At 44.3% G+C, this 15,592-nt stretch overlaps 2 protein-coding genes across 2 annotated transcripts in view; both read left to right on the forward strand.

Moving 5' to 3' along the window:
• The window catches only part of TDRD1 (tudor domain containing 1), a gene marked incomplete at its 5' end in the record, with an annotated part of 40,327 nt that extends 39,981 nt beyond the window's left edge, over positions 1 to 346 (forward strand). The window contains one exon of the mRNA XM_081268104.1: positions 229 to 346. The remainder of the gene's footprint in view (positions 1 to 228) is intronic.
• A 7,358-nt stretch (positions 347 to 7,704) lies between these two features.
• VWA2 (von Willebrand factor A domain containing 2) overlaps positions 7,705 to 15,592 on the forward strand; it is a 38,465-nt gene continuing 30,577 nt past the window's right edge. Inside the window, exon 1 of the mRNA XM_081267763.1 lies at positions 7,705 to 7,958. The gene's annotated coding sequence lies outside the window, so the exon portion shown is untranslated. The remainder of the gene's footprint in view (positions 7,959 to 15,592) is intronic.

Consider the following 15,592-nt stretch of genomic DNA (forward strand, 5'->3'; position numbering starts at 1 on the left):
ACTTTTTATGTTTGAAGGAGAGTGCCAGCAGCTGTTTTTATTTGTGAAGGGTAGTATGAACAGCTCTACTCACTGGTGGTGAGCTTTTTTAACTGACAGATTTGATTTAAATGTGCAGTTTCAGTTGAAGGTGAATGTTTGGTTTGCTTGTGCTTAAAATAGAAATTAAGAACCATAGTGATTGAGCTTTTATATAAGGTATAATTATGGTTGATTTTTCTCTTTCAGGAACAGTGTCTTTTGGAAATAAACATGAGAAAGGAAACAATGAAAACTAGACTTGAGAAAAAGCTTTGCATCTTGTGTGTGTTTTAATGGAACCTTTTCTTTTTCTTTAATGACCTTTTTTGCCTCCATTTTTGCTTGCTTACCATTGTTCTCTTAGGTTGCTAGCCCCCCACCCTTTCTTCCCACCAAATAAGTCTTGGAAAGAAGAGTCATAGCAAATTCATGGGAATGCCTGGAAAGGATATGTAGGGCTTTCCACTGTGTATATATAACTTTTTTTTTTCATTTTACGTGCTTGGGATTGAACCCAGGGCCTCACACATGCTAGGCAAGTGCTCTACCACTGAGCCATATCCCCAACCCTGTAACTTTTTATTACTTAGAAGAACTAAAGGAAAAAATATGGTTCTGTGTTAATTTGGATAAATCTAATGGGTAGATATAGGAGCTTTGTCATTTTCTGTGTTTGAGATGTTTCCTAATATTCCCTGTGCTCCCTGTCATCATCTGCCTCTTCCACATAATAAATGTTCTTTGGTTCCTTGCACCTTTAGCGTCTGCTCTTTTCCTGTCCATCCTGTGAGGGCTCCAGCTTCTTCTAACCATCCTCCATCAGATTGCTTTTCTTTTAGCCTTTAGGCATGGAGTCTGTCCCAGAGCTGTGGACCACTCCACTGGGAAGGGACTTTTTCTTTTCCTTCTTCTGTATTCTTCCAAATCTGTACCCAGTTAGATTTTTACTATAGAAAGAATTTACTGTTTTCTGAAGCAAATATAGTTATCAATTCAAGTTTAAAAACTGAGAGTGTATGTTTTTCTTGAAGCACATGATGTTAAATTCTCCTAAATTTACATTGCATAATTATGGGCAAGCTGACTTGGGAATTTCCCCATGATGTAAGTACCAGACTATGACAACTTTGTGTGTTGTCACCCATACAAAGGTCTGGTTTTTGTTGTTTTTGCATTTACTGATAATGTGTGTCAGTTGTTCTGTTATATTTAAATGGAATTTCCTCACATAAAAAGTTCAGATGTTGATGTGCTTCTATTTTGATAAAAGTTTGTGCTGCTTTGCCCAATAAAGTCCTCCGCTTGTCAACCAGCCTCCTCGTTCCTGTTGCTGGCATCTGCTCACTTCCCTTTCTTTTGCACACCCCAGAGCACTGAACCCTCGGCTTGTTCACCCTGTGCGCTCACTCCAACCAGGGTGGAAAGGCACCTGGCCCTGTGCAGTCCCCAAATTGGCTGTTTAATTATAGAAAACTAGGGGAGCTACTGGAAGAACATAGAAAAATGTGAGTCAAAGTTCTTTTCTTCAGATCCCAATGTTGTATGATATGGACTAGACATTTGAATAGAAGTTATTTTATTTAAAGGGAATTTTTGACTTTGTTTTGGTACTGGAATTAAACCTAGTGGTACTTTATCACTGAGCCACATCCCTAGCCCTTTTTAAAAGATATATATATATTTTTTAGTTGTAGATGGACATAATACATTTATGGTGCTGAGGATCGAACCCAGGGCCTCGCACATGCTAGGTGAGCGCTCTACCACTGAGCCACAACCCAGCCCCACTTTTTTGTTTTTTGAGATAGGGTCTCACTAAAGTTCTGAGGCTTGCCTTGAACTTGCCGTTCTCCTGCCTCAGTCTCCTGAATTGTGGGGATTACAGGCATATGCCATCACACCCAGCTTAAAGAGCATTTTATATTATTTGGTGGTTGAGCCATATACCTTTTTCCAAAAAAGACAAATATCACCTGTAGCAGTAGCTTTATAGAGGTGGGGACTGAACGTCTGACTCTGGATTCATTTGAGATACTTAGTAGGTATTTCTTATTTTAATATGCCAGCTATATGTTTCATTCAACAAATCCTTATTGAGATCCATTTACCTGACATTGTGGGAGGTGCTGGGTTCGTTGTTTCATAGGCCTCATTTAGGGCCCTGCTAACCATATGCACCAATTCTGGTCTTTGGTTCCCTGAAGACTATCTGGTTTTGTCATGAGTATAATAGAACTGAGACCATATGTCCAAATAAAGTTTATTCCTGGGTGGAGGCCTTATAAATATTGACATAAATCATATCTAGCTTGCTCAGGAAGAGCTTTTTGTCATATAGATTAAACTGAACTCCCAGGAAGTAACGAGGAAAGGCCCTATTCCCGTCTATCTTATGTTTTGCTAGAATTGTTTTGCTGCAGTAGCTAGAAATATAAAAAAAGCTCAACTATGAATAAGGATAATTAACATTTTGAAATTGAACTCTTCCAATAAAATAAATGTTCTAGAAACCAACACATGAGAATCCTTACCAGCAGGACCCTATGCTGCCAGATTCCCAGAGAGGGTTTAAATCTTTATTAGAGGGCCAGCTGATATTAGTGGGGTGGCCGAGTGGCACGTGGAGTTCTGGGAGTAGCCAAAGAGGACATCCAGGCTCCTCAGCAGTCTATGTGGTTCTATAGCCCATACTACACCAAGCAGTTCTCACCAAACACATAAGGAAGGTTCTTGAAGGTGGATTTTGTTTTTCTAGATAAAGGAACTGGAAGGTGGTCTGTAGTTGTAAACTTGTAGATGGAGGGAGTGGGGGAATGATTTTGCATGCTGGGATTAAAGTGGTGTTGGGTTGGCACTGAGATAGATCACTGCCCACCTGCACAGATCCCTTCCAGAATTAGTTCAGTGAGTACTTAAAGCATACATGTGTGGAAACTAAACAGATTTGGAAAAGAAATGGTAACAGCAGGAGAGAATTGACAGTATGATGTAGAGCACATAGCATTTTGGAATGTTGGTTGAGTGACTGTTACCCAAGACTTTGCCTTTATAGAAACTTTTGCTTGATTAGAAAGAATCACATTAGGGACTACAAATTGGTGCAACCACTATGGAAAGCAGTATGGAGTTTCCTCAGAAAACCTGGAATAGAATGCCACTCCTAGATTTATGCCCAAAGGACTTGATACAGCCACATCAATGTTTATAGCAGCTCAATTCACAATAGCAAAACTATGGAATCAACTTAGGTGTCCTTCAACATATGAATGGATAAAGAAAGTGTGGTATATATACACAATGGAATATTACTTGGCCTTAAAGAAGAATGAAATTATGCCATCTTCTAGTAAATGGATTGTACTAGAGAATATCATTCTAAGTAATAAGCCAATCCCAAAGAACCAATGGCTGAATATTTTCTCTGATATATGGATGCTAATTCACAATGGGGGATGGCTAGGGAAGAATAAAGTTGAATGAAGGGAGGGGAGGAGATGTGGAGGATAGGAACAATAATAGAATGAATTGGACATTATTTTTTTTTTAATTTTTTTATTGATTATTTAAAGCATTACATAGTTCATGATATATCATCTTTCATACATTTGACTCAAATTGTGTTTTGAACTCCCATTTTCACCCCAAATACAGATTGCAGAATCACATCTGTTACATATTCACATTTTTACATAATGCCATATTAGTGACTGTTGTATTCTGCTACCTTTCCTATCCCCTACTATCCCCCCTCCCCTCCCCTCCCCTCCCCTCCCCTCCCATCTTCCCTCTCTACCTCCCCTGCTGTTGTTCAATTCTCTCCCTCTTTTTTGAATTGGACATTATTACCCTGTATGCATACATAATTACATGACCTGTGTAACTCTACATCACATACAACCAGAAGAATGAGAAGTTATACTCCATTTATATATGATGTGTCAAAATGCATTCTTTCATGTATTATTAATCAGAGCAAATTTAAAAAGTTAACAAATAAAATATATTATCTCTTAAAAATTGTTTCTGGAAGGAGTATTTATTAAACCTTGTTTGTATAACCAAAGTTCTAATGGTTTTAAAAGTACTAGTGCTGGATGGGAAGGCATTTTTTTAGTTTGGAAAGACAGGTCATGAAGCATCCTAGTGGGGAAAAGAAGCCTATTTTCTTAGTGTAAATTGCTGTATCTGGATGGTGTTTAGGATGGGGATTGTGACTACTGTGTGTATGAGTTACCACTTTGTAATTTACCATTTCTGCTGCAGCATTACATCAGTCCTGTGCTACAGGTTGCCCCTTAGTAGGCTAAAAATGTCTGCACAGACAGCCTTAAAGTTGGTCTGCTTATTTATGTATCTCTTAGAGACAAAGCGTTTAATAGTGTTTTAAAATTATTTCCTTTACAAAAAAATAGTTTTAAATGTTATTATATATCTCTGATGTTTGCAAAGCATTTTGTATTATAATTTAAGTTGGATTCAACCACAATAAAGAAAATGAAAAAAAAAAGCATCACATTCCTCAAAAGCAAATCCAGCATCACTTTATGCATAATTCTCCTGTTTTATGGAGGAACTGGGAAGTGCGTTATCACTTTTAGAACAATCTGTGTCTCTTCCAAGCCCAGGGGCCTTAGCTCTGAGATGGCATCATCTCTCCTCCTGTCTCCACCACAATTTAGTTCTTAGCTCCACAGCTGGTGGTGTAGTTTAGTCTGCTGCCTGCAGAGTCCTTGGGGATCAGGCCTTTTGTCTCCTCCAGGATGGCCGCTTTCCCATTTATTGGGCATTGTTTCCTGTTCTTTGACTTCTCAACAAGGCTCTGATTAGTGGCTGCTCTGGTTCCGGGGAGTGCAGAACTTTGCCGGTGTGTACAGCATCCTTTGCAACTGTTCTGTTTATGTGTACTTTCCTCATTTTGGGGACTGGATGCAAGGAATTTGGTTGGGGTTCCACAGGGTTCAGAATCACCATATCCATTGTACTTTATAGGTCAGGAAACTGCAAAAGCATTTTTTTTTTCTGTGTTACAGGGCCAACAGGGGAACTGGTTAGGGAACCCCAGACCACTTCATCTCCAAAGCTGTGGTCATTCTATTACACTGGGCGCCTGCTAATGCCTGTCACCAAGTGCTGAAGTCCTCATTTATCTCTGCAGAGATCTTAAAATCATCTCTATGCCTTGAAACATCGTGAACAAGGGAACAAGGCATTGACATAATTCACATTTTAAAAGGACATTTACATATAAATTACCAGGCACTGGGTTTGAGGAGGTGAATAAGGCAAAAGTTCTCAGAAGCAAGGAGCTCATGACTCCACCCTCCAGGATGGTGGCCCTTCATGACTTAATTTTAAAATTTCCATAAGTCTTTACAAAGGAAGGATTGTTGTGGATGACAAAAGTAGCCACACAGCGTCTCTGTATAAAAAGCCCTCTCCCCTGCAAGTGGCCCACTCCCTACTCTGCAGAGCTTGGGCCACCTGCTTTTTCTCTTCCCACATGAAATCTGAAAGGCATGGGGGCAAACTAGGCTCTGCTGATGCTTTGATGAGAAATTCACAGCAACTGTTCTCTCTACCCGTATTTATACTTCTAGCTCTTCATCAGGGAATGCAGATGTGAAATACCCCCAATTTAAGGCAGATCAAAAATGTTAGGAATGCCCAGGATTGAAATACAGATTCTCTAAACTCATTAGGCAAAAGTTTAGAGAAATGTTAACCAGCATGGATGGGGGAGAGGGGTTGTCAGTGGTGGATTGTCCACTTTTTATTAGGACCCCATTCTGCCCCTCTCACACCTATCTGGAGTGACACAGGTCACTCACCACATGTGGCTGTTGAGCACTCAATGTGGCTAGTCCAAACTGAGACATGCTATATGTGGAAATATATACAATAGAATTTTAAAGATAGTTTAAAATATCTATTACATGTTTGTATAGTGTTTTTCATCTATGAATTTATCTTACCAAAATGAATTTTACCTGTTTCACTTCTTAATGTGGCCACTAAAGTATTCAAAATTCCACATGTGTCTTGCATTGCATTTCTTGTAAACGACACAGATTTTTAGAGGCAGAGGCCATTCTTCCCTGGTGTTTGGACCCATGTTCTCTTACAGAGTGACATACTGGCATATTGTGTATGCTGTCTGAAGTGACCCTGTTTATTTTTGTTTTTTGGTATTGTTGCCCCGCCCCCACCACCACTAATGCTCAGTAGATGTTATCAGGAAGAGTGAATTATGTGAAAATGTAATTTTTCCTCCTCTTCAGTAAGGTTTATCAGGAGCCAGTTTCACTGAGGCCTGTCAATGTCTGGGAGGTTGAAAAACAACTGAGAACTGTAGACTGAAATGCAATGCTTTTCTAATTTTTAAAAAGGAAATGTGTAAAAATAAGAAAATTGCGATTCACCTGATTGACACAGGAATAATGGGGGAGGCCTTGGAAAAATGGAAGCAAGTCAACTTCCTAGAAGGCAATTTGTCAAGATGCATATAATTTCCCAAATTGCATATACCCTGTAGCCTAGAAGTTTACTTTTTTGCAGTTTATTCCAAGGAAACAAGTGGGCTAAATCACAAAGATATCTAATTACATGATTAAAATTGAAAGTTGAGAGTTCAACAATAGTAGATGGGCTGAGCAAGGTGGCATACACCAATAATCCCAACCACTCAGGAGGCTGAGGCAGGATCTCAAGTTCAAGGCCAGCCTGAGTAATTTAGCAAGACCTGTCTCTCTCTGTCTTAAAAAACCTGATATAGTACATTTAGAACATCATGTAGTGGCTAAAAAGATGTTCAAAAAAGGAAGTGGGCAATATAATGTATAGTATGGTACAGTAAGGAATGAATAAAATAAGCAGATTTTATATAGGTAGAATAACATTAAAAGAGCACTATAATGTTAACATGATCTCAGTCTGCAGTATAATTCTCGGTAGTTTTATAAATTTGCTTTGCTTACTGATTTTTTTTTTTTTGCAACGAGTATGCATTATGCAAGGACACTTTTTTGATGAAGTATTAAAATTATAGATTATACAATAATAGCCAACATTCATTAAAGCTTACTTTATACAAAGCATCTGCCAGGCATTGTGCTGTTTTGTCCAATGGTGGTTAATTTTTTAAAATCAGGCACCCTTTAGACTTAAACAAGGATGCTGGCCGAAAGGTGGACTAATTATCACCCAACTGCAATAATGGGGCAGGCAAGTTAACAAGAGGCAATTGCCTTACAGAAACGATGCCGCTGCGCTCAGAGGCTGGAGGCCCGCACAGAAGTACGCACTTTGCTCATTTGCCTACCTGGGTCAACACCTCGTTAAAAAACGCGAGGGGCGAGGCCAGGGCGGATCCCAGAAGCTCCGGACGCACCACCCTTACTTAGGGGAGCGCCGCCAACTTAGCAGGGTCCCGCTGCGCAGCCCTCTCCGCCTCTCCAGGGAGAGACCAACAGGTGTCCCACGTGGCTGCCACCCCCCAGGGCGTCCCTCCGTGGGTCCGCAGCGCCCCCTGGCCCGAGCCAAGCCCGTGCCTGTCAGCAGAGGGGCCTGGGCGGCGTGCGCTCCTTGCCGCGCTCCACCCGGTGAGTCACCGCCCGAGTTGGCTCCGCGCTGCCGCTGCCCGAGAGCCCCGCTAGCAGCCTGGCAGGGCGGCGGCCGACGGTTGGCGTCCCTACGAGGGGGTCCCGGTGCGACCCAGCTGCCCCGACCAGGAGCGCGGGGCTGCGCCGGCCCGCGCGGGCGTTGCGGGCTTTGTTCGGCTTTGTCTGCGCCCACCTGAGCGCGGCCTTGCCGGGAAGTCGGCGTCCGGGCAGGAGCGCACCTGGCGCGCGCCTGCCTCGTGTTCCTCGCGGTCCCCCAGGGCCAGCCGCGGAGGTCGTGGGCAGGGACACGCGCGCCGAGCCGAGGGGCGCGGTAGGCAGGTAAGTGTAGGGGCTCGGTGTCTGGGGGGGAGGAGAGTGTCGGGTGAAACCTGAGCTGCCTGGCACGGTCGCGGCGCTCCCTTCACTGGTGGCTGCAGAAGGGGACTCGCCTTTTGCAAGAAGGCCCTGGGAACATGCCCTCCCCCCATTACAGAATATATACAGGTGTTCTGGTGACTTTGAGCGGTTTTCCCTGGCAGCCTAGTGACCCCAGAAAAGTCTGCAAGCAGAACCGGAGAGGGGCCCCCTGCCCGAGAGACTCGCCTTGGGAAGTTCAGGGAATTTGACTTTACAGGAGGGGAGAAATTTGTCTTCGGTTCCCCCACTTCCATGCCGCCGTGCCCGCGCGTTCACGCCCCTTCCTGTACACACACACACACACACACACACACACACACCTGGGGAGAAACTTATCTCCGTCACCAGCTCCCCCACCACCCCGACACACAAACCCCAACACCCTACACGCTGACTCCTACTCCCTTCCCTCCTCTGGCTCAGTCTTGCTTTGTGTGCTTCTCTGGGCTGGCTCTTGGCCACACCTGTCTTGTGGGACAGAAAATGGGAGGGCCTCAAAACTGCACCGTGGAAACTTGAAGAACATTGTGGGCGCCAGGCAGAAGAGGAAAGGGCACCTCGCTGCCTTTGATTGTGGCAAGAGGAGCCTTTGAATGTAGACAGTAAGCAACATGTTGGAATGCTGGATGTCTTGGAGATCTGAATAATTTAAACCTGGATTTTTCAAATAATAAACACCTTTAAATTGTGAACTGGTTTCTCCAGAGAGACCACATTTGTACTTGAGATCTACCAGGTTGTTTGAATTTCACTGATTGTAGACTTTGGAAAGACACAGTGGTGTAGGCTGGAAAGTCGGAGTGGTATTGGGTGGTTTGGGACTGCTTTGATAGTCAAGAGTCATCAGCCTCTGTGTTGACCCGCATTTGTGTGACCCTGGATGAATGAATGAAGGCTAAACTGGACCAGCCTCTGGCCTCTATTAAATCTCAACCCTGGGGGTGAGATGGCACCTGAATCCTGAGGAAACTTCCCTGCCTTATTGAAAACAGCATCTTGTGGATGTTTTTCCCCACCCCTTTGCAGCTCCCTACCGATGACCTGGGCCATGTTGATAACTTGAGTTTGTGTTCTATAGATGTTGTTCAGGTTGGCTTGAAATAAAATCCGTTTTTATGTTTTGGAATTATTTTTCTGTTGACAAATTAAACAGACCAACTGTAGGACCTCCAGGTGTTTTATAGATTAAGGCCTAAAAATTCAAGGTCTGTTTTGCTCCCAGTGTGAAATTATTAAGAAAGGTAAATTGAGAAAAGGCAAGAGACACATCAGAAGAAAACTCGGAGATATCACTGTATTTGGCAAAGACCCCAGGAATGTCACTTCCTTTCAGCAACCTGAAGCCACTCTCTTCTGTGACTTCCTCTGTCAACATCCAGCTCAGAGCCACCTCCTGGGAGTATAAGAATCTCACAGACTAGCTTCCCAGGCAAACCCCGGGGACAGAGGAGTATTACTTCCTTCATCATCCTGTGTCTAAAAACTATCAGCGAGGTATTTTTGATTAAAGCTGGTTTTTGGCCCACCATCCCTCCCTTAAGGAGACTGGGGACCCTTGGCATGCATCGCAGTCAGAGGCTCATTTTTATGGATAAGGAAACTCGATACCCGATTTTAGGTTCATATCAAAATTAAGCATAAGAGTTCCCATATCTCCTGTCCCCCTTATACACATCCCTCACCAGACTGGTACATATTTTATAATACAGTGACACATCATTATCACTCGAAGTCCATAGTTTAGCATTTATTCTTGGCGTTGCACAAACATCCTATGGATTTGACATGTACAATAACATGTGTTCTCCATGATATCATAGAGAAGTTTTTCACTGCCTCAAACATCATCTGCCTACTCATTTCTCCTCCCCCAGCCACAACAATAACTGAGCTTTTTATTATCTCCGTAGTTTTTCTTTTCCCAGAATGTCATACAGCTGGAATCATACCTTATGTTTTTCAGATTGTTTTCTTTCACCTAGTGATACACATTTATGCTCAAATTTCTACTTCTGGATTTTTTTTTGGGGGGGGGCAGGAGGGGTAACTCAGTGCTGGGGATCAAATGCCAGGGCTTTTTATATAGGGATTGAACCCAGGGGTGCTTAACCACTGAGCCACACCCCCAGCCTTTTCTTTTCTTCTCCTCTTCTCTCTTCTTCTTTTCTCTCTTCTCTCTTCTCTCTTCTTTTCTCTTGTCTCTTCTTTTCTTGCCTCTTTTCTTTTCCTGAGTTGCTTTGGTCCTTGCTAAGTTGCTGAGGCTGGCTTTGAACTCATGATCCTCCATCTTCAGCCTCTTGAGCCACTGAGATTACAGGCGTGTGCCACCATGACTGTCCACAATCATTAATTGGCAGTGGTGACACTGGGGATAAGCTCCTGATGAAAGTACCTTTGGTTAATAATGCTCCTGCCTCATGTGCATCTTGCAGTTACGAAGTATTTTCATTGCACCCCAATACCTGGAAGTGTGCTGGGCACTGGGTGGATGCTCAATAATTTTCAATGGATAAATGAAGTTTCTTATAATTGTATCAATTCTATCAGCAATACTATGAGCATTTAGAACAGTGATCATCAAATATTTGCATTTCACACATCAGTGGATTTAAAAATTAAAATCATTTTAATGGGGGGCTGGGGATGTGGCTCAAGCGGTAGCGCGCTCGCCTGGCATGCGTGCGGCCCGGGTTCGATCCTCAGCACCACATACCAACAAAGATGTTGTGTCCGCCGAGAACTAAAAAATAAATATTAGAAATTCTCTCTCTCTCTCTCTCCCCTCTCTCACTCTCTCTAAAAAAAAAAATCATTTTAATGGGGGGGGCTATAATACAATTGCTAATTTTAATTTTCTCCAATTAAGGCTATTTTAAAAAAAATTCCTCCCATCATCTACAAGGCTATTGGAGGCTCTGCATGTTCTTTCCCTGCAACCTCCTGTTTCAGCATGGCCCAAAGCAGTCCGTTGGGACAGCTAAAAATGCTTGAAGTCTCTCCCCTCCCTTTGCCTTCATCCGCTAAGCAGCTCTGGTCTTTGCTTTTCCTCTTCTACCACAGAATTATCTTCCGACTTTCCCTGGGTGTGATTATTATCACTAATCTTCTGCTTCCTGTTCTAAGACCTGCTCTCTGACTTTTTATTTTTGTTTTGTTTTTCACATTTTTTAAATTGATGCATTATAGTAGTACACAGTGGTGGGGTTTATGGTTACATATTTGTACATGCACACAGTGTAACAATATTATTCCCCAATAGTTCCCCTTTCCCTCTCCAAGATCCCTTTTCTCTACTGATCTCCCTTTGATTTTCATGAGACCCACCCTTCTTTCCCTATTTCCTCTCTAGCTTCCACATGAGAGAGAACACAGGACCCTTGACCTGGTTGGGCTTATTTTGCTTAACATAATGTTGTCAAGTTCCATCCATTTTCCTGCATATGACATAATTTCATTCTTCTTTATAGCTGGATAAGACTTCATTGTGTATACATGCCACATTTGCTTTATCCCTTCATCCAGCAATGGCCACCTTGGCTGGGTTCCGTAGTTTGGCTATTGTGAATTGTGCTGCCATAAGCACACCAAGCCCTGCTCTTGACCTGGATTTCTGAGAGTTCAAATTAGGTAACCTGGTTCTTGTCCCAGGGGCCTTTAGTTTGGGGTGTCATGGAATTCTGGCAACAACCTTTTCAGGTAAAGAAGTGGGTGGTGTCACTGCATTGTACAGAAGGAAATTGAGAGACTGAAGTGAAGGAATTAACCAGAAAAGTTCATGTGCAGTTATGATGTCTGAGCACTGCTCCTTCCACTCCACTAGGGTACTGTGCCCTTCTCATGGCTGAGATCTGGGCTGGACTCCAAGTATGTGGTTTGCTAGCTCTGTGGCCTTGAGCCCCACCTTCTCCAAGATTGTTTTCCTCTTCTATAAAAATGGAGACGATAACATCTACCTTACAGGGTTACAGATTTTGTTCAGTGAAACATGTTAAATGTAATAACCTTTTGACATCATTGATTTAGAAAAGGAGCGTCTACCATTTAGCAAGGACTTTCCCACACTGCCTCACTGGGTCCTTTACAATGAGTCTGTGAAACCCAGATGCTCCCCATCTGACAGATGGAAACTGGGGCAGGGGAGGTTGTTGCTTGCGGAGTCACCCAGCTGCTAGAAAGAGCTGGGCTGGAATTCTCTTTCAGTACTTCCAGTCCTGTGTGTGTATTCCCCCACAACTCAGAATTCTCCAGAGTTCCACTACAGGAACGGGTCCTCGGCAACGTAAAGCATTTCAAATATCAGCCAAACAAACATGAAGATCTATTGTCTAAAACTGTCTCTTAGCAGGCGCAGGGAAAGTGAGAGACCCTGGATTGATACCCAAGGAATCCAAAATGGCACAACGTTCACCCCTTGGTGCTGGCTTTTGGTTGACAGTATGTTGTGTTCTGGAAACTTGCTGATTCTTTTAGGGAGACCGTGACACTTCCTGGGTAGCTTTTAAAATGCTCTAACTGGGCATGGTGGTGCATGCCTGTAGTGCCAACTATTTGGAAAGCTGAGGCAGGGGGATCACGGGAGCCCAGGAATTCAGGGCCATCCTGGGCAATGTACTGAGACCCTGTCTCCAAAAACAACAGCAGCAAAAACCACACAAAAAACACTGTCCCTCTCATATCAAACCAGAAATGTGTCCTCCATTTCCCTGGACTTTCAGAGTCAAATATTCTACCAGTGGATAAGGAAGATGATTGTTATTGCAAAAGACAGAAAGGACCTCTTGGCTGGAGACTCTTGCCTCCAATTTTAGTCTTCCTGTTCAGGTGTGGACTGCTCTTGTACAGGGCTCAGATTTCCATCCTGATTTGGAGAAGGCTGCCAAGGGCTAATCTAATATATAGTTGCATTTTTCCAAGGGAGCGGAAATGGCTTTTTTTTTTTTTTTCATCCTACGCTCACCGGGTTGCCTATCATTGAGGAGAAAGTGGATATTGTCCTGGATGCTGCTCCCTTCAGCTATCACCGATCCAACCCTTCTTTTAAAAGCAGCCTTGTTTGGGCCTTTGCTTCTTGCTGCAGCATGGGGGATGTGATTCCTGCCTAGTACGAGGTGGAGCGGGTGTGCGTGTGTTGGGGGGCATCCTGCAGCAAACCACTCCTCCACTGTTCCAGATGCTGCCGGGGGCCTGTGTGGAACCAGGGCCCCACAGCAACTATCTGATGAGAAGATCAGGAGCGAGGCACTCCTAACTCCATCTGTGAAAGCCTGGCCACGGGGGATAATAACATGAGGGGTCAGCATGAGTAATGGAACGGAAAGGAACGTAGGTGACGAACAAGGTGTCTTGTAATGGAAAAGGCTTGACACCGTGTACCTGGGAACCAAGGTCTGTTCCTGTCCCTGGCAGGCAGATCACTCTCCACGACTTTGCACAAGAATGTGGAGGGCCACCCTGGAAAGCGCCTGCTCCTGCCCCTGGTGGAAGTTGCTGGCAGGTATTAGCTGGTGGAAAACCGCCAGAGGGCAGGATTCAGGGTGGCAGATGTCTACTTCTGTTCCCCATTGTTGCCCATAGCCTTTTATCTGGAGCCTTGGCTTCTGCCACAGTGTCTTCTCTTGCCCCCTTTTCTCCAACAATTCTCCTTCTTTGAATATTCAAGAGAGTCTTTCCTCAGATTCTGTAAGGTGGAAGGTGATGGATTGAACAGACCACTGAGAGTCCAGCTTGGAATGTGATCCACTGATTAATTGTCGCATGGGACAAAAAAAAAAAAAAAAACTTCTCTAGGCCTCAATTTTCTCATCTGTAAAATGAGAATAATATACCCTCATTGGCTGGTTAGGAGAAAATATAAAGAATTTGCTGGCAGGCATGCAGTAAGTGCTCATTAGATGGTGGTCATGGTTGATTTTTGCTGTGGAATACATCCTTGTTTAAAAAAATTTTTCTAGGACGGGTATGGTGGCACCTGCCTGTGGTCCCAGCTACTTGGGAGGCTGAGGCAGGAGGATCACTTGAGCTTAGGAGTTCAAGGCCAGCCTGGGCAACATAGTGAAATCCTCTCTCAAAAAAAAAAAAAAAAACAGACAACAAAAAGAGTTGATTGGATGGGAAGAGTCAGAGAGCTCACATTGAAATAGCATTTGTTTGTTTCTTATTATTAAAAAGCCGGGGCACATGCCTGTTATCCCAGTGACTCTGGAGGCTGAGGTGGGAGGATCACAAAGTTAAGGCCAGCCTCAGCAACTTAGTGAGACTCTGTCTCAAAAAATAAAACAGACTGACTGGGGGTGTAACTTGGTGGTAAAGTGGCCCTGTGCTCAATCTCCCCACCCCTGCAAAACATAAATTCACTGAGCACGAAGATGCACCTGCAAGTGCCCTCAGGCCCTCTGCGGTGGACCTTGCAGGGCTTCGTGGACCCAGCAAGTCTGTGCCTCACCTGCTGTGCACCAGGCACATACGGGTCACCAGGCTGCAGCACAAACTATGCTGCAATCCTTTCTCTTCAGCATTTGCCACCCGACAGTCAAAACAAGTGCATCATGAGGCAGCTTTAGTGCATGACCATAGGGGTTGTGTTAGAGGGGACAAAAGAGGGCTGCCAGGCCAGTGCCATCTGATGTCGATATTTGCAAGGGGGCATTTGACGTGCGGCATTCGTTCGAAGATTGCCAACATCAACAAGTTACTGTTTTAATGAGCAATAACTTGGGAGACTCAAAAATCACCCGTCTGGGCAAGCAGAGGCACATGATAGGGCGAGATGAAGTCACCTGGGCTTGTGTCATGGCATGGAGGGCGTGGGCCTGCTCCCTGGGCCCCTTACCATGCAGCAGGTACCTCCTCTGCTCCCGTCGTCCTTATCCTGGAAGTAAGCTGGGAAGGTGGTGCTGGAACCCTCGTTCTTATAAATTATCTGCAGGTCTGAGCCTCAATCTCCTGCGTGTGCCCAAGTTGGAAGCTGTAAGGGCAGAAAACTGCCCCTAACCTAAGGCCAGGACAGCTCTGAGAAACCCTTTCCCTCTGCCCCTCATCCCGATGCCTGACTCCTTGGTGGCAGGAGGGAAAACTCGTGCTTGGGAGAAAGTCCCAAGTTACCTTGCTGGTGTGCACCTGGGCTGGAAGCTGACAGGAGGCACATGAGCCCCACGACAGGCCCATGGCCTTTCTGGTCACATGTGTCCCTTCCATTGCGACCAGACAATGCCCGAGTCCTCAATCTTGCAACATTGGATACAGGTTTTGCTTAGGTTAAGACTGGAACCTCTTAGTCATTTGAAGCAGAAAGATCCTGAACACAGACCCAGCTAGTCTGGACAGCTGGTTTAATTTGTTTAGGTAACGTGAAATCCCAGGAGTGGATGGAGTAAGGTCTCACCATCTGGGCCCACAGTGGAGGGGGAATGGGATTTGTAAAGCCAGAAGACACTTTGCAGCATCTGGTCCAACCCCCTCATTTTGCAAGTGAGGAACCACAACCTCTATCGGGGTCACGGCATCAGGGTGAGAACGAGGGACCCAGGATTCGTGTTGCAGACTCTCTGCCACCATGG

The sequence above is a fragment of the Spermophilus citellus genome, assembly GCF_964194105.1.
Source record: "Spermophilus citellus genome assembly, chromosome: 15".
Lineage (NCBI taxonomy): Eukaryota > Metazoa > Chordata > Mammalia > Rodentia > Sciuridae > Spermophilus > Spermophilus citellus.